Genomic DNA, 20,949 nt, shown 5'->3' with positions numbered 1-20,949 from the left:
TCAGCCAGCTCAGCTGGGGACGGGACCCAGGGACACTCTGGACTCCGCTCTTGGGGCCCAATCCTTGCCCTCGCCTCCCTGGACCTGCTCCTCTGAGTCTGCCTGCCCTGTTCTGAGATAGAAAAGGTGATGGGCTAGGACAGTGGTCTTGTGAGGGGTTGCCCTCCCTCCCCGCCCTTCCAGTTCATCGGACAAGCAGAGTGTGAGAACGAGACGGGGCCGCAGCCCACTCACCTCCAGAAGATGTCACGTGCCACCCGGACAGACACACACAGGGCGTCAACAGGCCCCCAGGGGAAGACACACCAGCAGGACAACAAACAGTCCGCTGGTTCCCCCACAGTGGCCAGCGCTGTGCTGAGCACAGGGTGGGACTCGGCCTTCTGGAGGCAGGATCCGGCCGAGGAGAACTGAGGCAGAACGTTCCCCCCTACTCAGCATGGAGCTCCAGCCAGGGGGCCCCACATCCTGCACATGCCGTTCATTGCCTGGAACGGCCTCCCCACCTGATAAACCTCCCGCTCTGCCCTCACATCTTGGCTCTGGCTTCTCCTCTGTGACACCACTGCCACCCTCCCACTGGTGGCAAAGGCCCTTCCAATCTCTGTCCCACGGCCCAGCTGGGTGCCAGCTGCCCCACCCCTGTGCTCACCAGGGGAGGATTAGAGACACTGGCCTTGCCTGGCTCAGCCGTGTCATGAACGACACCAAACAAGCACTGCTTTATCTCAACCTTCCCTTTTTTATTCCAAACACGAAATAGAGAAGTTTTATCAAGCACATTTAATCACCGCTCTTCCTCCTCTTCTCTCATTACAAGGAGGGTGACTTAGGCCGTGTCCTTGGCAGGCTGGAACAAATGGGGATAAAAATTCAAGTCACTTCCCAACACATCCCAGAGTTCCTGCACCCTCACATTGGCGCCCTCCATAAACCTTCCCCCAGCCTCTTCTGGGAGAAGGGGGCGGGGCCACACTGCAGAGCCACACTGCGGTCCCCGCCCTGTGGCGGCCCATGGGCTAACACGCGGCAGCCTGCTGTGTCTTGACTTGTCTGCTTCTATAGCCACTTCTATAACAGGAAGGTGAACAGAAGACTGTGGGAAAACAGAGGATGGAGGGGCAGATTCCATGTGGGGGTCAGGGAAGACTTCGCAGAGGAAGGGACTTGTAGGACTGGGTCTAAAAAGTTAAGAAGAAAGGGAGAGATGTTCCAGACAAGGAGCTCTAAAAGAACATGTGTTGATAAGACTGGGGAGAAGAGTTGACCCTGAATTTGAAGGGCCACATGTGTTGTTGCCGGCGGTGGGGAGCTGGTGTCTATTTTGTAGGAAGCTCACAGTGGAAGCCGAACGGAGGCCAGAGCATTCTGGAGTGTGTAGGGCTCTGTGACAGACACAGCATACCGGACTCCTGTATGAGACCATGGACCTCTTAACCTTTTATTTTAAAAGTTTTATGGCTATAGACTGGCCAAGTAGGGGTGAGGAAATTTAACCCCCAAATAGGGGAGAGAACAGGTGCTACCGTTCCTCTATTCCATGCCCATGGTAGGTATTACTAATCGATCACAGCACTATTTCCTGCTGAGTCTGGTCTCAGCCACAGATTTCTTCCCAAGGCAGAGCTCCGGGTCACCACCCCCCATTTAGCTGAGGTGGCACGTGAAAAATCAGGTATATTTGCCATTCTTGTCCCAGGAAAATAAAACCGAACATTGACATTAGGCTAAAGCAAGCAGCACCAGCTAGGAAAGCTTAATGTAAAAGTCCCCAAGAAGTATTCAAAATAAATACAAGGTGCTGGTGGAGAAGAATCAAGTTCGCAACCTTGAGAAAGTACTTTTAAAAGAAGTACCTCGGGATTAATTTTCCTACAAAGCGGCAGAATCGCACAGTAATCATCACGCACCTGTCTCTCTCTCTGCCACACACTTGGAAATTAGAAGCAATTTTCAAGTCCTCGCCATCACAGGGCTTGCCTTCCAATTTCCGCTTTTGCCTGCAGAACGAGAAGAGAGTTGCAAAAAGTCTGATGTAAACAAGAAATCATCTAGTTGGGGTTCCCGGAGGGTGCAGGGGGCAGGGTAGCCATCTGCCTTATCTGGCCCAAGAAGGCCACTCTTCCCTTGGCTAGGAAAGAAGTGAGGATCCATCCAAGCCCTTCCCCCCTGCCCTTTCCCCCTGGAGAATTCCAGAATGCCAGTAGGACTTAAGTTCTGAGGACGATTTGGGCTTTGTGCCCCAGCTGCCAGTCAGCTTCCCCGTGGCCTTTGGCAAGCAAATGGGACAAGCAAATACCACGTTGGCCTTTTGATCCTCCCTTCTCTGTGCTTGACCCTTGCCCAGGGCCTGCCTTTTCTTCTCCCGCTTCCTCTGCCCCACCCCAAGAAGTAGAAGGAAAGATATGGTCCTGGTGTTTCAGACCCCCATATCCCCAGAAGAGAACAGCCTGCAAGGCGCTGTGTGAAGGGGCCCCGCCCCCTTTCCTTGCTGGGCACTGTGAATAACCAGTATTTGCTTCCCTCTCACTTTGGTGTACAAAACCCCATTGGGTCCCTAACAGGCTGACAACCCCATCGCCTGGTTGGGCTTACTACGCATGCTAGTTCTCTGACCTAAGGAGGGGTGGATTCTGCAAACCCTACCAGGACCCCTCAGGCAGGGCCACTCCATGCAATAGAAGGCTCATCCATCATCACCGATATAGCTGTAGGTCCCCCACGGGAGGCTCTTTCCAGACCAGGGCAGGGTCCCTGGCCAACCTGGGGCTAAGTCCTTAACCTGAACCTCAGTTTCCTCCTCTGGAGAAATGCGGGCTCTAACAACTGACGCTGCAGGCTTGTCCCGAGGATAAAAGATGGTGTGCAGTACAAGCCAATAATAGGGTACCGGGCACACACAGCAGGGGCTTCGCATGTGCTGGCTGTGTTGTCTGGGCCTCGGTTCACTCGCTCTAGGAGTGTCCAGGTAACAGGACCGCTAGCTGGACGGCCCTCGTAGCCCATGGGGAGGCCCAGACGCTTAAGAGTCATCACTCGTTCTTAACAGTGGCAGGGAGGTTGCTGTTCCAGCAAGAAGTAAAGTGTGAAGCGTTTGCACGCGGGGGAGCCAGGCCAGGCCACCCCTCCTGCCCACAGTCAGCCCTCGGGCCTGTTAAATTACAAGCAGATCCTGGCAAGAAACTGGCTCAGCCTCTGCCTCGGGGTCAGTGGCCTTCAGGGCACACACTCACTGGCCCACTTCCCTGGGCCACCTGAATTCCTGATGGGGCCTGTTTTCTTCTCACGTGACCAGGTGAGCTCCAGCACTTCCTGCAACATCTGCCTGGCACGGGCTGGGGCTGCACACGCTCGGTGAATGACATCAAAGCAGGAGAATGTGTGCCCGGCACCCCTCTTTCCTCCCCTTTCCCAGTTTTCCTGCTTCTGACCAGGCTCCAGACAGAGACCCCTGCAACCCTGGTGGAAGGAGGTTCCCGCTTCCCATGGAGGGCCCTCCATCGAGAGCCCACAGCAGTCCCTTGGGCCCTGAGGCCTGTGCTGCCCTGGAAGGTACCAAGCAGAGCTGGCTGCCCCAGGCTGGCAAATATTTAGGTGCCCCTTAAACACTAACTCCTCCGGGGCACCTGGGTGGCTCAGTCGGTTAAGCGACCAACTTTAGCTCAGATCATGACCTCACAGTTCGTGAGTTCAAACCCCGCACTGGGCTCCCTGCTGTCAGTGCAGAGCCCACTTTGGATCCTCTGTCCCCCTCTCTCTGCCCCTTCCCTGTTGTACTCTTTCTCTCTCAAAAATAAACATTAAAAAAAAAAAAAAGCCTAACTCCTCCATAATGCAGAAGAGATCAGGGAGGACCCAGGTGGTGGTCCTTAGCCTCTCCTCCCCTGCCCTAAACCATTCAGCTCTGGCCCCAAATGTACCCAGGAAATTGAAAGCTCACCAGAGAGTTGTCTCCATCCGGTGTAGGGACCATCTTACATATTCAGTGTGCACCATTGAGAACACTCCCTATCCCAAAGAGCTTATCCAGAAAAATCTTCCAATATTCATAGGACTTTCCCTGAAAGCAACTCTGTTAAATATGCCTCATCATATGACATTTCCAGTGGGGTTTCGGTGTCCCCTCTTACAGATGGGGCTCTGGGCAGCTGCCTGGCTGGCCACGTGTTAATATTGCTAAGGTCCCGAGATAATTCCCTTCTTAGAAACCCAAGTGATTGCACAGAAACCCTAGGTCAGATCCCAGCCCCTTGCAGCTGTGTTTCCTCTTCGTCCTTTACTGCTGAAAGGACAAAGCGGTCTCTTGGTCCACCCAGAATCAAACAGAGACATCAAAGCAGGCATGCATCTATCTGTCTGTACCATGACTATTTAAAGAACTTCCCACCCAGCCTATTTGTTAGCGTGTTGAAAGATAAAGAAGACGGGGCCCCTGCAATGAGGACAGGGCGGAATGTTGGGCAAGATATATAGAAAGACGGTATGTCAGCAGTGAGAAACAATAGTATCATTAATATTACTAATAGCTGCCATTTATTGAGCACGTAATACATGTCTGGCTCTGAACTCACACTTAACATATCCCATTCCAGCCAGCCTATAAAGGGAGTTTATCATCCCCATTTTACAGCTGGGGAGACTGTGGCACAGAGAAGATAAGTGACCATGTAGACACTCAACCAGTAAATGGAAAAACCTGTTTGCACACATAGGTTCGTCTGAACCCAGGGCCTGTCAGTCACTACCCCTCTCTTTGTGGACAGCAGTCCTGGCTCTGTTGTTTCCTATCTGGTGGAGCCCTGGGCCCACCTTTCCACCTCTATCTGTTTCCTCAATTGTGGGATGAGGATGATCCTGTGATTGGTTAGTAGTACCTGCTACGGGCATGGGATGAAGGAGGGGTGGCACCTGTTCTGTCCCCTATTTGGGGATTAAATTAAATTTCCTTACCCCTACCTGGCCACTCTGTAGTCGTAAGACCTTTAAAATAACAGGTCAGGGGCACCTGGGTGGCTCAGTCGGTTGAGCGTCCGACTTCGGCTCAGGTCACGATCTCACAGTCCGTGAGTTTGAGCCCCGCGTCAGGCTCTGTGCCGACAGCTCAGAGCCTGGAGCCTGTTTCAGATTCTGTGTCTCCCTCTCTCTCTGACCCTCCCCCATTCATGCTCTGTCTCTCTCTGTCTCAAAAATAAATAAACGTTAAAAAAATTAAAAAATAAATAAATAAAATAAAATAAAATAACAGGTCAATGGTCTTATACAGGAGTCCAATATGCTGTGCCCAGCACAGAGCCCTACACGTTCCAGAATGCTCTGGCCTCTGCTCAGCTTCCACTGTGAACTTCCTACAAAATAGACACCAGCTCCCCACCGCCGGCAACAACACATGTGGCCCTTCAAATTCAGGGTCAACTCTTCTCCCCAGTCTTATCAACACATGTTCTTTTAGAGCTCCTTGCGACTGCCGGTGATGTTCCCTGGAACATCTCTCCCTTTCTTCTTTTTTTTTAGACCCAGCCCTGTATGTCCCTTCCCCTGTGAAGTCTTCCCTGACCCCCACAAGGAATCTGCCCCTCCATCGTCTGTTTTCCCACAGTGTTCTGTTCGTTTCCCTCTCATAGTAATGGACATATAAACAGTGCAAAAAAAGCCTTCATAAACTGCAAAGGACCATGACCGCCCAGCGTCTCCTAGTGTTCTTGTTGAATCAGAGTGAATTCTTCTGAGGGAGAAAGGCACCCCTTTCACTCCTCGCAGCCTGGAAGGCCCCGGTTCCTCCTCTTCTCCTTGGAGACGCTTTATGAGATAAACAAGCCCTGTGTCAAGCCCCAGTCATGCCACCTTCAGGCTCCTTGAACCCTAAGTCCTGATGCTCCATCGTTCACGTGTGCCCCCCCCCCACCCCGTGACTCAGTGCAATCACACGGCTACATGCGAAGCCAGGTTGCACAGGGCCCAACATGGGGAGATGGCTGGATTTTTCCCACGTGAACAAGTAACACAAGATATGAAAATAGAAAGGGACAGGAAATTCAACCCGACTGCTGATTGGTTTCACTTATAGCTAAAAAGGAGAACGGGGTTTTAAGACCCAGGCAAAATCAACAATGAATTGGCTTGTGGGGAGGAAAAGAGAAGGCATTTTCTTGAGCTACAGGGACTAAAAATAGTGTGAGGTTTTCCAAGAGGCTGTAGTGGCACTTCAGGATGTGGCTATGAAGCATTTATTTCAACAGATATTGGCGCACTCAAAGCCAAAGCCATTCACAGTCTGTCTGCTCACCAGGCCCTGGGAGCAGAGAGTTGGGGCCTATTTCAATCTCAGGCCTCTGCTCCTGGCCAAGCCCCTCCCCATAACACCGCCATTCCCCCCACATGGAGTCAAGGGGCCCCCGTGCCCTGGGTTCTAGCTACTCCCCTAAGCAGCATTTTCCAAAGTTTTTTTGCCAAAGCACCCCCAACAGCAGAGGAGAAATTACAATGGGGTGGGAGGGTCAGATCTGAGACTTGCCTATAGAGGCTACCACAGCACAAAATTTCCTCCAAATCTCAGTCTTATCCCAAAAATTCATGAAAATATCCCCTACAAAAAAAAAAAAAAAAAAGCCAACTTTGTGTTAGCATTTAAAAATCAGTTTGCTCCCCAATCTTACTCCAGAAAGGAGGGTCATGTTTATCCTGGGACATCAAGCATCCCCTGGCTCAGAACCACCAGTGTGTGGTGCCCCACAGTGACAGAACAAAAGCCTTCGCTGAGAACCTCAGCCTCAGAGCTCCTTCAGCCACTGAAGGAAATCATTCATTCATCCATCAACTCATGCATTTATTCATTCAACAGGTATTTACTAGGATCGTTTTTTTTTTTAATTTGAGAGTGGGGAAGGGGCAGAGAAAGAGACAGAGAGAGAGAGAGAGAGAGAGAGAGAGAATCTTAAGCATGCTCCACACTAAGCACAGTACCCAACATGGAGCTTGATCCCATGACCCTGGGATCATGACCTGAGCTGAAATCAAGAGTTGGACGCTCAACCGACTGAGCCACCCAGGCACCCCTAGGCTCCTTTTAAATGCCTAGACCTTGGGATAAAGCAAGAAGGATTCCAGCCCTTCAGGAACTGTCCCAGGGGGGAAACAGACAAGGACAGGAGGCATTGCATAGCTCCTCGATGAGTGTTCCAACAGGGAATAACCATGGAGGCTCTGGAAGCAGGAAGGCAGGGATCAGGAAAGCGTTCCTTCCATGGACAGCATAAGCCAGACTGTACTCCAGCCTAACAGTTAAGGTCTGTGTATCCCTGGGCAAGCCAGTTAACCACTCAGTTTCCTCATCTATGAAATGGGTGCAACAGCTTCATACAGTTTTCATGGGGATTATATGAGTTATATAGTACAACATGCTTCAGACTAAGTGTTCAATAAATATTATCTATTAAACTAAGGGCTGAGGAATGGATGGAATTGGGTGTGGGGATGAGGCAGAGATAAAGGAGGAAGGAGGGGAAGAGTGTGTTCCAGACAGACTGAACAACATGTTTAAGAACAGATATTCAATCAATATTTGTTGAACGAATAATCTTTAAGGGAGAGTAATGCAATCTTGGGAAGCCACACCCTTTATCTATTGTTTCCTGGTAGGTGTGCAGAGGTGTCCTCGAGTGGCATGTGGGCCAGGCACCCACGGGCAAGCCCGCTGCACCTTTCCAACCAGAGTGTCAAATTCCTAAGGGCAGAGATTGAGTCCTTCCCCTCTTGGGGTCCTCTAGCCCTGAGCCTTTGACCCCTTCCCTCAGGGTGACCAGTTCTTCTCTGTTCCCTCCTTCTGCTGTTTCACCATCACTTCCATCCTAGGGAAAGGCCTTGGCCAAGATCTTTGGAGAGAGCTCACAAGTGACGTGAGAAAAGCAGGGGGCAGGGGAGGGGGCGGTGCAAAGAGCCCTGAACTTGTAGTCAGGGGCCCTGGATTCAAGTCCTTGCTCTGCCAGCTGGCAGCCCCATGACCTTAGGTGAGTCACATAGGACACCAGTGCTGAGGGTACGCTGGGCTCCTATGATGAGCAGGTTTGGGGAGGGGGAGAGGTGATGCAGTAGGATAACCAACCATCCTGGCTTCCATGGGCCTGAGAGGTTTCCTGAAATTTAGGAAAAATTTCAGCATCAAAACCAGGAGTCTTGGGCAAACAGGGTGAGTCGGTCACTCAAAGCCTTGCTTCTTCCCTGCCATGTTTTACCCCACTCCCCTTCCCCAGGCCCGAATCACAAGTCAGCGCAGAGCCACACTGAGCCCTCTGGCTTCAAGGCTGAGCGGTGGGACCATGTCAATGCAGAAGGAGGGAGGAAGAGGAAGAACAAGACTTTGGTGTTGCCGCCATGATGTTTCTACACTGGAGGCTAGCTTCGATCCACTGTCCAAGGTGGCCCACTGTCCGAGGGCTGTGCCAGAGTCTCTCAGAGATTTAATGTAGGGCAAAAACCAGGCTAGCTGGGGTGTCTACAGGGCCAGAGAGCAGCGGGGGGCTGGTCTGTGCTGCTCTCTAAAGGGTTGGCATGATGGAGTTTATAACCTGGTGGCACAGAGCCCATCACTACTCCCCACAAGAGTTAACTGGGCTGATCAACCTGATGCTGACCCACTCGCCAAAAAGTAGGCAAGAGGCTGCAGGCGGGTGCTCTCCACTGAGTCCCAACCCCATTCACACCAGTAAACCCAGCAGAGCCTCCAGGGACCTCTACTCAGACCCCCTTTGTGTGCCCTGCCATCAAGATCACAGCGGGCTCCCTGCCATCCCATTGGAGACATCTTGTGTTTTCAATTTCAAGTCCCCATTTACGTCCTGGTTCGGGCTTGAATGCCAGGCTATATTAGGTCATGCTGAGCCAGGCCTGTCGTGCTTTCTCATTAGCTGCATCACATCGTATTTCTAGGGGCGGCCAAGACTGAGACAATGCCAGAGGGCTGCTTTTCTTCCCGAGTCCCCAAGCACCCCCTCCATAAAAATTTCACACTTGAAGGTCCTAGGGCCCCCATGGTTCCTGCTGCAGTTTAGGAAGAACTCAGCTCTGAGAAGAGGAGCAAGTGACTAGATAATTGGAAGCAACAAGAGACAAGGTCCCTCTGCCTGTTTTTCCATCCACTGCAGCCACCTACACTCACTGCCCCAAAGCCCAGCTGAGCTCCTGATTTCTCATGGCCCACTGCCAAGGGACAAAGATTCAAGACTCCTATGTGGACCAGACTGCCTTCCTCAGAGCAGCCTTCCCTGTCCCCATGTCCTCTGCAGAGCCCCAGCACCGCAGCATGGGGTCCCTGTGGTCTATCACCTGCTTTGTGGCAGGAACATTACAGTTTGCAAAGTGCTGGCCCATTCACGGTCGCATCTGACTTACCTGCAGGGGTGATGGTAGGATACCGAGTTTACAGATGAGGAAGCTGAGACAAAGCAAAGGAAGATGATGTGCCCAAGTCATGGGGATAGTAAGTGGGGGCACCGGGGCCTCTCACAGAGCCTGGGGCTCGGCTCAGAAGCCAAGGCCTGGCTGCCTGTTTAAGGCCACACACTTGGTAAGCAAGGAAAAGCTGTCATTCATGGGCTTCTCTCCCTGAAGCACACTGCTCACTGCTGGAAGGGAGGAGCCCTCCAAGTGCCTGGGCCCTCTGTGCTTCTCTCCTGCTCAGGACATCTTGTACCAGGAGAGTCACCATCCCCAGGGCTGGGCCTAGGACAGCAGAGACAGAGGAAGTGCTCCCTGTGACTTTCTGCCTGTGACTGGCCCCTATTCCTGTTCAACTTTAAGTCACCCTCTCTTGCTCTGTGTCTCTCACACGACGTACACACGTGCACGTAGGCGAGTCTGGGATCCAGCATCTAAGAGAACCCTCCAGGCCATCTCAGATTGGAGGAGGAGGGCAGGGCTATTCCTCTTGTTCTTCCCTGGTCAAAAACCGAGCACAGGGCCTAAGGGTGAAGGGTGGCTCCCAGAGGGGGACGATTGGTCACACTGGGGCAGAGGTAGTAGAGGGATGAAGTCCCATTTCAATGCAGCTGCTTTGGAAACAGGGCTGGGATCTACAAGATCTCTGTGCTCATGAGATCTTTATGATAAGGCTGCAGATGACGGAGGGTCAGGGACCAATTCCAGATGCCTTCCACACTCTCTGCCCAAGAAGGGCAAGGGCAAGCCCTTTGTCCACTGCTCTGTGGCCAGTAGCCCTGCCATGTTACTCACACCTCATGGTTTAGGACACAGACCACTAATAGGACTGGCCTAGGGGAAGTGTACCACATCGGCGGGTCAATTCACCTTGTTTACGAGGCTGTGGTCACTTTTGCATCCATGTCCCCAGCTTCACTTCAAGTTACAAGCCCAGGCTCACTTTACTGGGGGCTCAGTGCAGCCAGTGGGGCACATTAACACAGACTAGACAATGGCGGAGGAGTTAACTTCCTTCTGTCACTGATCACTTCCCTTCTCTTTCAGCCACCCGACCTACACCTCCCCTCCCACGTCTAACTGCTCTCCTCAGGCTCTTTCTTCACACTCATTGACCCTCACCTATCCCCATGGCAGAAAAGATCCTAGGGTCAACAAAGCCATACCAAATACCCTCTTTATGCAGGGCACTGTGATAGATGCCAGGTGGGGGCAGGAGAGGTTGCTTTGTAGAGAAATAAGGCACAGCCTTGACCCACCCAGCCATTTCAGGTTAGTTGGAGAGAAAGGAAAGGCATACATAGACCCCACCACCACCACCACCTCAAATAACATGGCAAGATAAAGATCTAGGATTCATCCCACTAGGTGGTAGAATTAAGCAGTCTGGAAAGATCATAAGTGGGGGGATAGAAACATAGAGGAATGGGTGGAGCTGGTGACACCCCAGCTTGTCTCGGAAAGACAAGATGAATGAATGTAGACTTCAGACTTTTCTCTTTCTGGTATGGTGTCACTTATAAGGAGCACAGAGTACGTACTCTTGACCACAACACTCTTTAATTTCTCACTGGACTCACATTACACACAACCGATTTACAGACATAAAATGACACTTATAAGATTCATGCCCAATCGCCAATGCACAGTTTCGAAGGCTCACATCTACACAAGTGTGTAAAAAGGCAGAACGTAAGTACAGAAAGCTAGAAGTCCAAACCACCCACGCTCTTAGCTCATATGGTTTCATTTTGCCAACCAGATCAAAGAAGAATATCCCCAAAACTCAACAACAACAACAAACAAATGCATCCACATTTCAACAATCTCTAAACCCAGTTCCTGGAAGGTTTAGCCATGAAATAAATCAGAGTGACAACAGCTCCTGTTTGGGGACAGTTGGGATTTGGGCCATGAACTTGATTGCTTTTGGTAATGATGACTGTGTCAGACAATTTGCTCAGGCAGGAAACTGCTGTGAGAACAACTGTTCTGTCCTCATCAGAAACACATGAAGGGTAAACTCGACCCCAGAACTGGAAGTCCAGGTGACCAGGAGTCTTCTGCCTCCTACTCACAGCATGAAAGAATTCCAGGAATCAATGAATGACTGACAGCTCCTCCCAACTCATCTGAGGAGTTGTACCCCTAGCCCCATATACGTGGTCTGTAGGCTCCCATAGCATGTGGGCTATGAATCTCTGAATCTGAAGTGATGGCCTCCACACAAGTTCAAAGAACTACGTAAGGCTGTTGAAAACCAAGAGCAGTGTCAACACAGTTGGAACTGCAGAATTGATCAGAACATAAGGACCAAGTGGCACCTACAAAAGAAGTAAAACAAAACAAGTAAGCTCACTTCAAAGTCATGCAACCTTTGAGAATATGGATGAGGTGATTTTGACCCAAAGATCACAGGGCTATATCCATTAGGTTTTTGTTGGTTGCAAGTGACAGAAAATCTGTCACTTTAAGCCAACTGAATTTTTTTTTTTAAATCTAGAGGTAAGTCTTATTTCACACACATCTGAATTAAGGGCTAAATTGGTATCATCAAGGCTCCATCTCTTTCAGAGCTCTTCTAACTACCATGGTCCCTCCCAGGTGACAGATGGACTCAACAGGTCCAGTCAAAAAGTACACCTACCTCTCTCCCAACAATTCCAGCAAACGTCTTCTGGCATCTCACTGGTTCTGACTAATTCAAGGATGGGACCATAACTGCCATCATCTGAATGTTCATGTCCCCCTCAAAATTTGTATGTTGAAATCCTAACCCCCCATTGTGATGGTAGGGGAGGTGGGGCCTTCACAGGAGGTAGGGCCAATGGGAGGTGCTTAGGTCATGAGGGTAGAGCCATCATGAATGGGATTAGAAAATCCCATTATAAATCAAATTGTAAGAAGACAATCTCCTTATAAAAGAGACCTCAGAGAGTTCCTTGCCCCATCTGCCATACGAGGATAAAACAAAGTCTTCAACATGGAAGACGGTCCTCACTCAACCATGCTGGCACCCTGATCTTGAACTTCCCAGCCCCAAGAACTGTGAGAAATAAATCTCTGTTGTTTATAAGCCACGCTGTATATAGTATCATAGCCTATGTAGCAGGGGACTGAATGGACTAAGACAATGACCTGGTCACTGCAGTTAGGGTAGGACATACACTGTAGCCTACAGTTCTGGGTTTAGCTCCTATGACTACCTTGGAGCCCCACACCAACCCTGCAGACTAAGAGTGGTAAGAGGGAAGTATCCAAACACAGACTGGGGTGGGGGGAGGCAGAGGAGGAAATGGGGTCTGGGGAGGCAAACCACAAATGTTCACCACAGGATTTATAATAAATAGATCAATTTTCACATGTTGACATCATCATACACATGACCTTGGTGAGCTACAAATAGAAACCATCACCTTTGTTCTCTCTGCTCCAGTGTAGAGAGATTCCTGGGAGTGCGCTGGGAAAGCCGGGGATAGGAAGAAGGTCAAACAAAGTGTCCAACCCCATAAAGAACTTGGAGGTGATACCTAGCAAAGATTACCCTGTATCTACTGCCCCCCTCCACTGTTACCATGGTCCTCCCCCATGAGGGCCGTGCAGGCCTCATCTGCAAAGCTGTGATCAGCAGAGTATGAGTCATGCCTGTCACCCTCCTAGGGACCGGGTCAGAGAGGCACGTCCAAGACGTTCTCTTATGCGTTGCTGGGACAGAGAGCAGTCATCACCATTACTGAGCAAGTATCATCATCATCAACATTATCAAGAACATCCAAGGCTCAGAAGACAACAGCATGTGCCAAATCCAAAACAAAACAAATTTAAAAATGACAAAACGAGTGACCACATTGGTCACCTGGACAGCCAAGAGTAAGACGTGACAGTGTTGGGCAGGTGAATTGCAGTGAGTGGTTCAGGACCAATACCGTGAACAGTGAGTTCATCCCAGGGCTGCGTGAAGATCAATGAGAGTGATCAGAAGGCCCAAACCCTGCCAGGTCCAAGCCACGTAATAGTAACCCAGAAGTGGCTACTCACGCATGCACAAAGTGCCCCTGACTTTGAGGCTCTCCCCTCACAGTCTCCACAGGGAGTAGCATGAAGTTGAGTCATCCAGAGAGCAAAATAAAGGCTGGGGTGTGCTCTTGTATACACAGGGGATCGCCATGAATGTGACTGTGAAACACTGAATCACATAAACTGATTACTTCTGACCCCTGTCTTGTCCTTCCCCATTGAGTCAGGGCCAGTCTTACTGAGCTGAAACCACCTTTCGTACATGGGCTAACTAACAGCTGGCACAGGAACACCTGCCCCTCCCCCAACTTCATTGTTCTGAGTACAAACGTCTAGATCAGAGTTTTGTTTTAAACCCATTTGTGATGGTTAATTTTATGACGGTCAACTTGGCTATCTGGCTAGCCCCAGATACTTGGTCAAACATTGCTCAAGATGTTTCTGTGAAGGTATTTTTAGATGAGATTAACATTTAGATCAGTAGACTTTGAGTAAAGCAGTTAGCCTGCCATAATGTGGTGGGCCTCATCCAGTCAGTTGAGGGCCTCAACAGAGAAAGACTGACCTCCCCCAAGCAAGAGGGAATTCTGCCAGCAGACTACCTTTGGACTCAAACTACATCTCTTCCTGGGGCTTCCAGCCCGCCAGCCTACCCTGCAAATTTTGGAATTGCCAGCCTCCACAAATGTGTCAGCCAATTCTCTAAAATAAATCCATATGATAAATGATGATACATACATGCATAAATACATTCATACATACATACATATGGAGAAAGAGAGAGAGATAAAACAGAGAGAGAGAGAAAGAAAAGAGAGAGATGATATAGACAGAAAAACGTATACATGCACACATCCTGTTGGTTCTGTTTCTCTGGAGAACCCTGACTAAATATATCATCTCTCTGGGTTTAAAAGCTGAAACCCTTTCCACATCCCCAATCACTTATCCCACTGGATACGAGATGTATACATATCATATATACCATATACCATATATAGTTATATCTATATAGCACACGCCATATATATACACACACACCTCCATCCCACAAGGCTCTGCACAAAGGTGTTCTCTCTGGAGGTCCCTCCATGACCCTCAGGCCCCAGAGTCTACACCCTTCAGGTCTGTCCACACACCCTGGCGTACCTGCCTTCATTCTCTAGTCATTTCAGGCACCAAGCAGAACTGCAGCTCTTGGGAGGTCAGAAAACCCAAAGATCTCAGTTGATTCAGCCTTAGCCCAGAGAAGGAACCCTTTTACCAGATCCACCTCTGCTTAACGACCTTTAGGAGAGAGAACTTCATCAAGCTGGAGACAGGCTCTTCCCCAAAAGACTGTTGCCCCTGTTCTCCAAGAACATAATCCGCTCCATCCTACCCAGCAGGCATGCCTGTGAGGGGAGGGTCACACAGAGGGTGTGCCTATTTCATTCCTGACACTATGTATTCACCTCTGCACCCACGATTCCGTGTGTCAGCATGGTGCCCGATGGTCCCACCTACTGCCTTGACGCACCCCATCACATTAAGTGTCATTCACTCATCCATCTGACAAAGGTCTATTGGACACCAACTATGGGCTGGAAGAGCTTGGGACTCAGCAGGAAACCGAGTCCTTCGCCTGGTGGAACTCACACTCTCAGGGATAAAACATGACAAACATGTGGATACGACATGACAGCCCTGCAGCCATGACACTGTGGAAACAGGTAATGTCTTACCCCTTTTTCAGAGAAGGACACTGAAACCCTGGAAAATGAAATACCCTGTCCAAGGTCACAGAGACAGCCAGGAATGGAGCTACGGTGCTAGCCATGTCCATCTAACACCAACAACCAAGCTCCTCTTTCCCGGCTGCCGGAGACCTTGGGAGACCATGCAGGCAAGGGGGGAGGCGGGTGGGGAGTGCTGGAAGGGGAGATGTCTTCTTTCCAAAAGCAAAATGTCTACGTCTCTCACGTTCCCCTCTTGCTTTACGCCTGAAGCTCTTCTGACCAAGAGTTCCCTACGAAGCGGGCACAGTAGAGTTGTGAAGACACGAACCCTTGGCTCCAAACCCGTTTGAACGAGTAGAAAGGTGAAAAGCTCCTCCCACAGTGCCTGGAGGAGGAGGTGGGAAGCCCCTCTCTGCAGCACACGGAGCCCCTCACCATGCAGCCCCATGTGGGCATCTGCCACCTTCGGGGACAAGGAGGGAAGTTGGCAGGGACTCAGACCCAAGGTATAAGCCCTGGAAAAATTGATGCCAAACCTCAGGCTCTTTCCTCTATTAAAATTAGAAAGTTGTGGCGTAGCTTGGCTTTCAAGTTTGGGTGTGATTTTGCGAGGCAGCCGGGGGGAGAGTGTGCAGACCGTTCTACGTGGAGAATCGCCTGAGGAGTTACGGAGCAGAAACAAGAGTGTTAGAATCAGGAGACAGTAAAACTCACCTGCGGTACAACAAGGGGAGCCGGGAGACCTTGCTTTCGGGGCCGCCTCGCTACAGACCTTTGTGGTCATCCTGGGTCTCGCCTGGTCCTCAGAGTTCATCCGGTCCCACTTTCTCGCTCTACTGAAGGCTGGAAAGAGAGAGTTAAGAGCCTGAGAGGTCAAATCTTTGTCACAAGTCACCCTAAAACACTGGCTCTAAGTGCAGGCTGCTTGCCGACCCCCCCCCCCCCCCCGCCGCCTCCAAACTGGCCAGCGCTGCGCGGCCCAGCCCAGAGCGGCTTCACGAGCCAAGAACAAGCTTCCAGCTCCCACTGAAGTGGGAAAGGCTGGCACACACGAGCCTCCAGCCTCTGGCAGGCACTGACCTGGGTAACCCACCCAAACACCAGCAACCATGATCTCCAGGTTACAATAAAAAAAAAAAAGAGGCTCGATCGTCTTTGCAGGGTTCCATTCAAAGCTACGTGATGGAACCAGGATCGGAATCACATCTTTCCAACCCCAGAGTCTTACCTTTAAAATGCCCTTCTCGGGGCACCTGGGTGACTCAGTCGGTTAAGCTTCCAACTCTTGATTTCGGCTTAGGTCATGATCTCGAGGTTTGTGGGATGGAGCCTTGTGTCGATCTGTCCACACAGAGCCTGCTCAGGATGCTCTCTCGTACTCTCTCTCTGCCCCTCCCCCACTGGTGCACACGCGTGCTCTCTCCCTCTCTCTCAAAATAAATACATAAACTTAAAAAAAATAAAATAAAATAAAATAAAATAAAATAAAATAAAATAAAAATAAAATGCCCTTCTCAGGGACACCAGCCCATTCCCACCAAGACCTGGCACCCTCTCTGGGAACTCCTGAGAGAGACAGATCCCTCCCAAGAAAGGAAATGTTGAAAGTGTAAGCACTGGGTTTCAAGCAAAGTGGAAGATCTAGGAAAAGACCCCCCCAGGAGCAGTGAGTTTGTAGCTGAGAGTTCTTGGGGCAGGCAGAGCAGACAGGGGGGTCGAATCACAAGTTCCCCAAACTCCTTGCAAACAGAAGGCTTTTCTCCCGGAGACGCCTGCACAAGCAAGGCCCAGCAGCCAGCAGGGCCAGCCCCAGTGTTGGGGCTTTATCTGGACTCCAAGCAGAATCCCTGGGGTGCCGGATGCCTGCCCGGCCCTCATCTGAGCTCACATTACAACCTAGGCTTCGGCAGCTGGGCAGTGCACACGGCCTGCGTGCTTTCCTCCCTGGCCTGTGGTACACACCAGGCAGCCAAGGTTCAGAAACGGGAGGGTGCAGATGAGGCCTCACAGCCAGCCAGCCAGAGACGAGGCCTCTACGCAGCACCGAGGCAACTGAGTTCACCCTCCGAGGGGTGATTTCACGGAACCGTGAGCAGGAAGCTCTGAGCCCAGGAACCACTCTCTAAAGACAGAGAAATCCACGATGGGAGTGGGGGGATCGGAGGTGCACTTCACAAGCAAGGGTCCCTCTGAAATCCCAGTATCTCGGTCTGCACAGAGGCTGGCACTGCCCTTGGGCAACCGTGGGGGAGGCAGGAGCCCTGGCTTCCCGAGTGTCCTGTCAGCACCCTGGTCAGACCACTGTCACTTCTGGGTTACTGCCCGGCTCCCCCCCACTAGCCTCCAGGTGCAGTCAGAATGATCGTTCCAAACAAACAAACAAAAAATCTGGAGGCTCCTGGGTGGCTCAGTCCATTAAGTGTCCAACTTTGGCTCAGGTCATGATCTCATGGTTTGTGAGTTCGAGCCCTGCATCGGGCTCTGTGCTGACAGCTCAGAGTCCACTTTGGATCCTGTCTCCACTCTCTCTCTGCCCCTCCCCCACGCACGCTCTCTCAGAAATAAATCAACATTTTAAAACAAAATCTGATTGTGCTCCTCTTCTCCCTAAAATCCCTCCAGTGGCCCCCCACTGACCTCAGGACAAATCTTTCCAGGTGGCTGTATGAGGGGCCCTGCCCTCTCCCGCTTCTCCACTCGCCTTTCGGCTTCTCACACGCAGTCCCACCGAAGTGGACTTTGTCTAGTAGCTGGAACATACAAGGCTTCCCCTCTCACCCCCACCATCTTTGCCAGACCCATTCTCGCCCATTCCTCCGTTCTCATCCTGCTGTCACCTCTCCAGGGACCCTCCTCTGATGCCTTAGCCCAGGCCAGGCCCCCTGGCAGTGAGGTCCCACCGCCCACTGCACCCCCCAACCCCATCACCCTCCTTAACCACTCCCTGCTGCCGGCTTATATCTGTCTCCTCCCTAAAGAAGTCTGGCAGAGCAAAGCCCCTCATCCTGTTCACCACAGCACTGAGCACAAACAGAGCAAGATCAGTGAGACTAGTCTGGGGACAGCTCCCAAACAGAGTTGTTAAATAAATACGTGAATGAATGAAGAAAGGAATCTATCATTCACTAAAACTCCGTGCCTTCTCTGGGGCCTGGGCATAAAAAAGAATCGTTCAGTGAGTATCTTCCAAGAAGGAAGGCTATGGGGTACTCACAGGTGCTGAGTAAGGACCCACACAATCCCGAGTGTACCCCACGGACAGGTGTGACCACCGACCCCTCCTCACCAGGCCCTGCCTCATGGCTCACCACTGCTGGGCAGCTCAGAGTCTGCTTCTTGGCCTCCTATGTGGGGACCAAGTCACAGACATGAGGAGAGCCTAGAGAAATCTGGTCAACAGCCAGCTCCTCGGGTTCCCTAGGGCCGTCTCTCACCTGACTCACCAGCAGGCGGGGAGGATGGGTGCGTGTGTGTGTGTGTGTCTGTGTGTGCGCGCGCACATACGTCTGGGTGTCTGTATGCATACACACTCTGTCATATTCGTAACAACCCCAACACAGAGTGGACGGAAAGAGGACCTGTGTTATTCTTCTAGAGCCGCCCAGTGACCCAAGCTGCTAGCCCACGGCCACACTGAAGGAACCGAGCAGCTGGCCTCCCTCCAGTCTGTTCCCCGAAGTGGTGGCACTTGGCCATTCTCAGGTGTCGGGTCCTACACTAGCTATTCCTGATTTTCCCCTCTGGCTACAGCCCCTGCCTCGTCCACCCTCTTCCAAGCCCTGGAAGGCTGCCCCCAGGAGCCGCTCCCTCACCCTTACTTTCTTCCGTGCTCTCTGTGTTGCTGCTAAGGGCAGCCATTCGGGTGTGGGAGTGAGAGCGGGGAAGGTACTGATTCTCGGGGTTCCCCCACCCCGTCCAGACAAGTTTTGACCGTGGCTGCGGGGGACGGGGGGCCCCAGAACTGCGGTTCTAATGGTTTTGGTAACATCTCCCTCCCCTCACCCCTTTGGGTAGAGGGTGCTAACAGCTCCCACTGTGCACTCCCAAGGTCCTTCAGCACCGCTTGTGGGTTCCCCTTGCCTGCACCTTGTAAATAGTCCCCTTTCAATCTCTCTTTACTCACCTTCTCTGTGCGCCATCTTCTTTAGCTCAGATATAGATTCCAAAGAGGCCCCAAGTTCCTGCCTTTGAACAGCTGGAAAGAGCCTTAAAGCCCACTCCAGCTTGGCCTCCCACACCCTCCAGAACTCCCTGTAATGAAATAAATTCCCCCTTCCACGGAGAACAGGAGAGCCCGGCTGCTAAAAAAAACAAAAAAAAAAAAAAACAAAAAAAACCAAAACAGCTGGTAGAGGGGCCCCCGGGTGACTCAGGCAGTTAAGCGTGGGACTTTCGATTTCAGCTCCGGATCGTGATCTCGCGCTTCTTCGGGAGATCAAGCCCCGCCCCCCCGCCACCTGGGGCTGTGCAATGACAGAAAGGAACCTGCTTAGGATTCTCTCTCTCTCCTCTCTCTCTCTCTCTCTCTCTCTCTCTCCTCTCTCTCTCTCCCCCCTCCCCCACCCCACTCAGGTGCCTGCGCACATGCGTGCACGCTCTCTCAAATGTAAAAACTTTTAAAAATTAATTTAAAAAATTAAAGAACACCTGCTAGAGAACCAGTGTTGGCCTCTCCCAAATGTCCACAGTCCGGGACATCTGGGTGGCTCAGTCGGTTGAGCGTCCAACTCCAGGTTCGGGTCATGACCTCCCAGTTCCCGAATTCAAGCCCCATATCAGGCTCACTGTTGTCAGGACAAAGCCTGCTTTGGATCCTCTGTCCCCACCCTCCACCCCTCTCTGCCCCTGCCCTACTTGCACACTCACACTCTTTCTCTCTCTCTCTCTCTCTCTCAAAAATAAATAAACATTAAAAAAAATTTTTTTAACGTCCACATTCCATCAACCTGTCCTCCTTCTAGCTCAGCTCCATTACCCTGGTAGGGAATCCACATTCCAGCATTGGGGGGGGGGGGGGGGGGCAGTGAGGAGGAGGAGACAAACCACAAGTTGGAGAGGGGCTAATTGTTATGAGAATCAATGGCACACTACACTCCCCTTTAATTCTCTGTGTGACCTCTTCTTCCACTACATACACGTTTGTCCTCAACTCCCCCGATGCTTCCACCCCAGGTCCTGGTGAGCAAAATATCCCTGTGAAAGAGGTTTTTAACCTGTTTGCACACAGAGACACGTGCACACACAAATACATTCATGTACACTCTCGCACATAGACACATAGCCATTCACACTGCATACACACACACACTACTCACATAGGCACACATACAGAGAGGTAGAGCCCACATTTGAGATTCATACCAAACTCTCACTTCCACCCCAAGCCTCAGTGAGGCTCACGGCTCTTAGAGTCCCCAGCGTCCCCAAGGAAAACCTATGGCTTGCCCCCGGCCCCGTGTGCCTCACCTAAAAGCAGGACAGAAAAAGTAAAGCCAGCATTTTCTAGAATCTTAAAAGAGATCAACAGAAAAGCCCAGTGTGATTTCTTAGGCTAACAGTACCCAACAAGTGTTCCAGTGAACATGATTCACCGAGCTGCTCTTTGAAAAATAGAATTCTGCAGTCCAGGGAGTTTGCGAAACACAACCCACCATATGATCTCCTCTCAGAGAATCCCAAGGCTCTGACAGGACCTGAAGAAAAGCTTCCTGCTAAAGGTCATGCAACCCAGTATTTCACTGATAGTTGATAGACAGAAAGATGGACAGAGAGACAGATGGTAAAT

General features: G+C 51.1%; 1 long non-coding RNA gene across 1 annotated transcript; it reads right to left on the bottom strand.

The window, feature by feature from the left end:
- Positions 1 to 728: 728 nt before the first annotated feature.
- Positions 729 to 19,453, bottom strand: LOC109272898 (uncharacterized). Its single transcript, XR_008425005.1, has 5 exons — positions 19,288 to 19,453; positions 16,393 to 16,505; positions 15,879 to 16,007; positions 1,911 to 2,000; positions 729 to 850 (listed from the first exon to the last, which is right to left on the bottom strand). It is a non-coding gene; the product is annotated as an uncharacterized LOC109272898 (long non-coding RNA).
- Positions 19,454 to 20,949: the final 1,496 nt, after the last annotated feature.

This window comes from Panthera pardus, unplaced genomic scaffold, assembly GCF_024362965.1.
Source record: "Panthera pardus isolate Hobbes unplaced genomic scaffold, ASM2436296v1 HiC_scaffold_22, whole genome shotgun sequence".
Taxonomy (NCBI): domain Eukaryota; kingdom Metazoa; phylum Chordata; class Mammalia; order Carnivora; family Felidae; genus Panthera; species Panthera pardus.
This window is presented reverse-complemented; position numbering and strand designations above follow the sequence as displayed.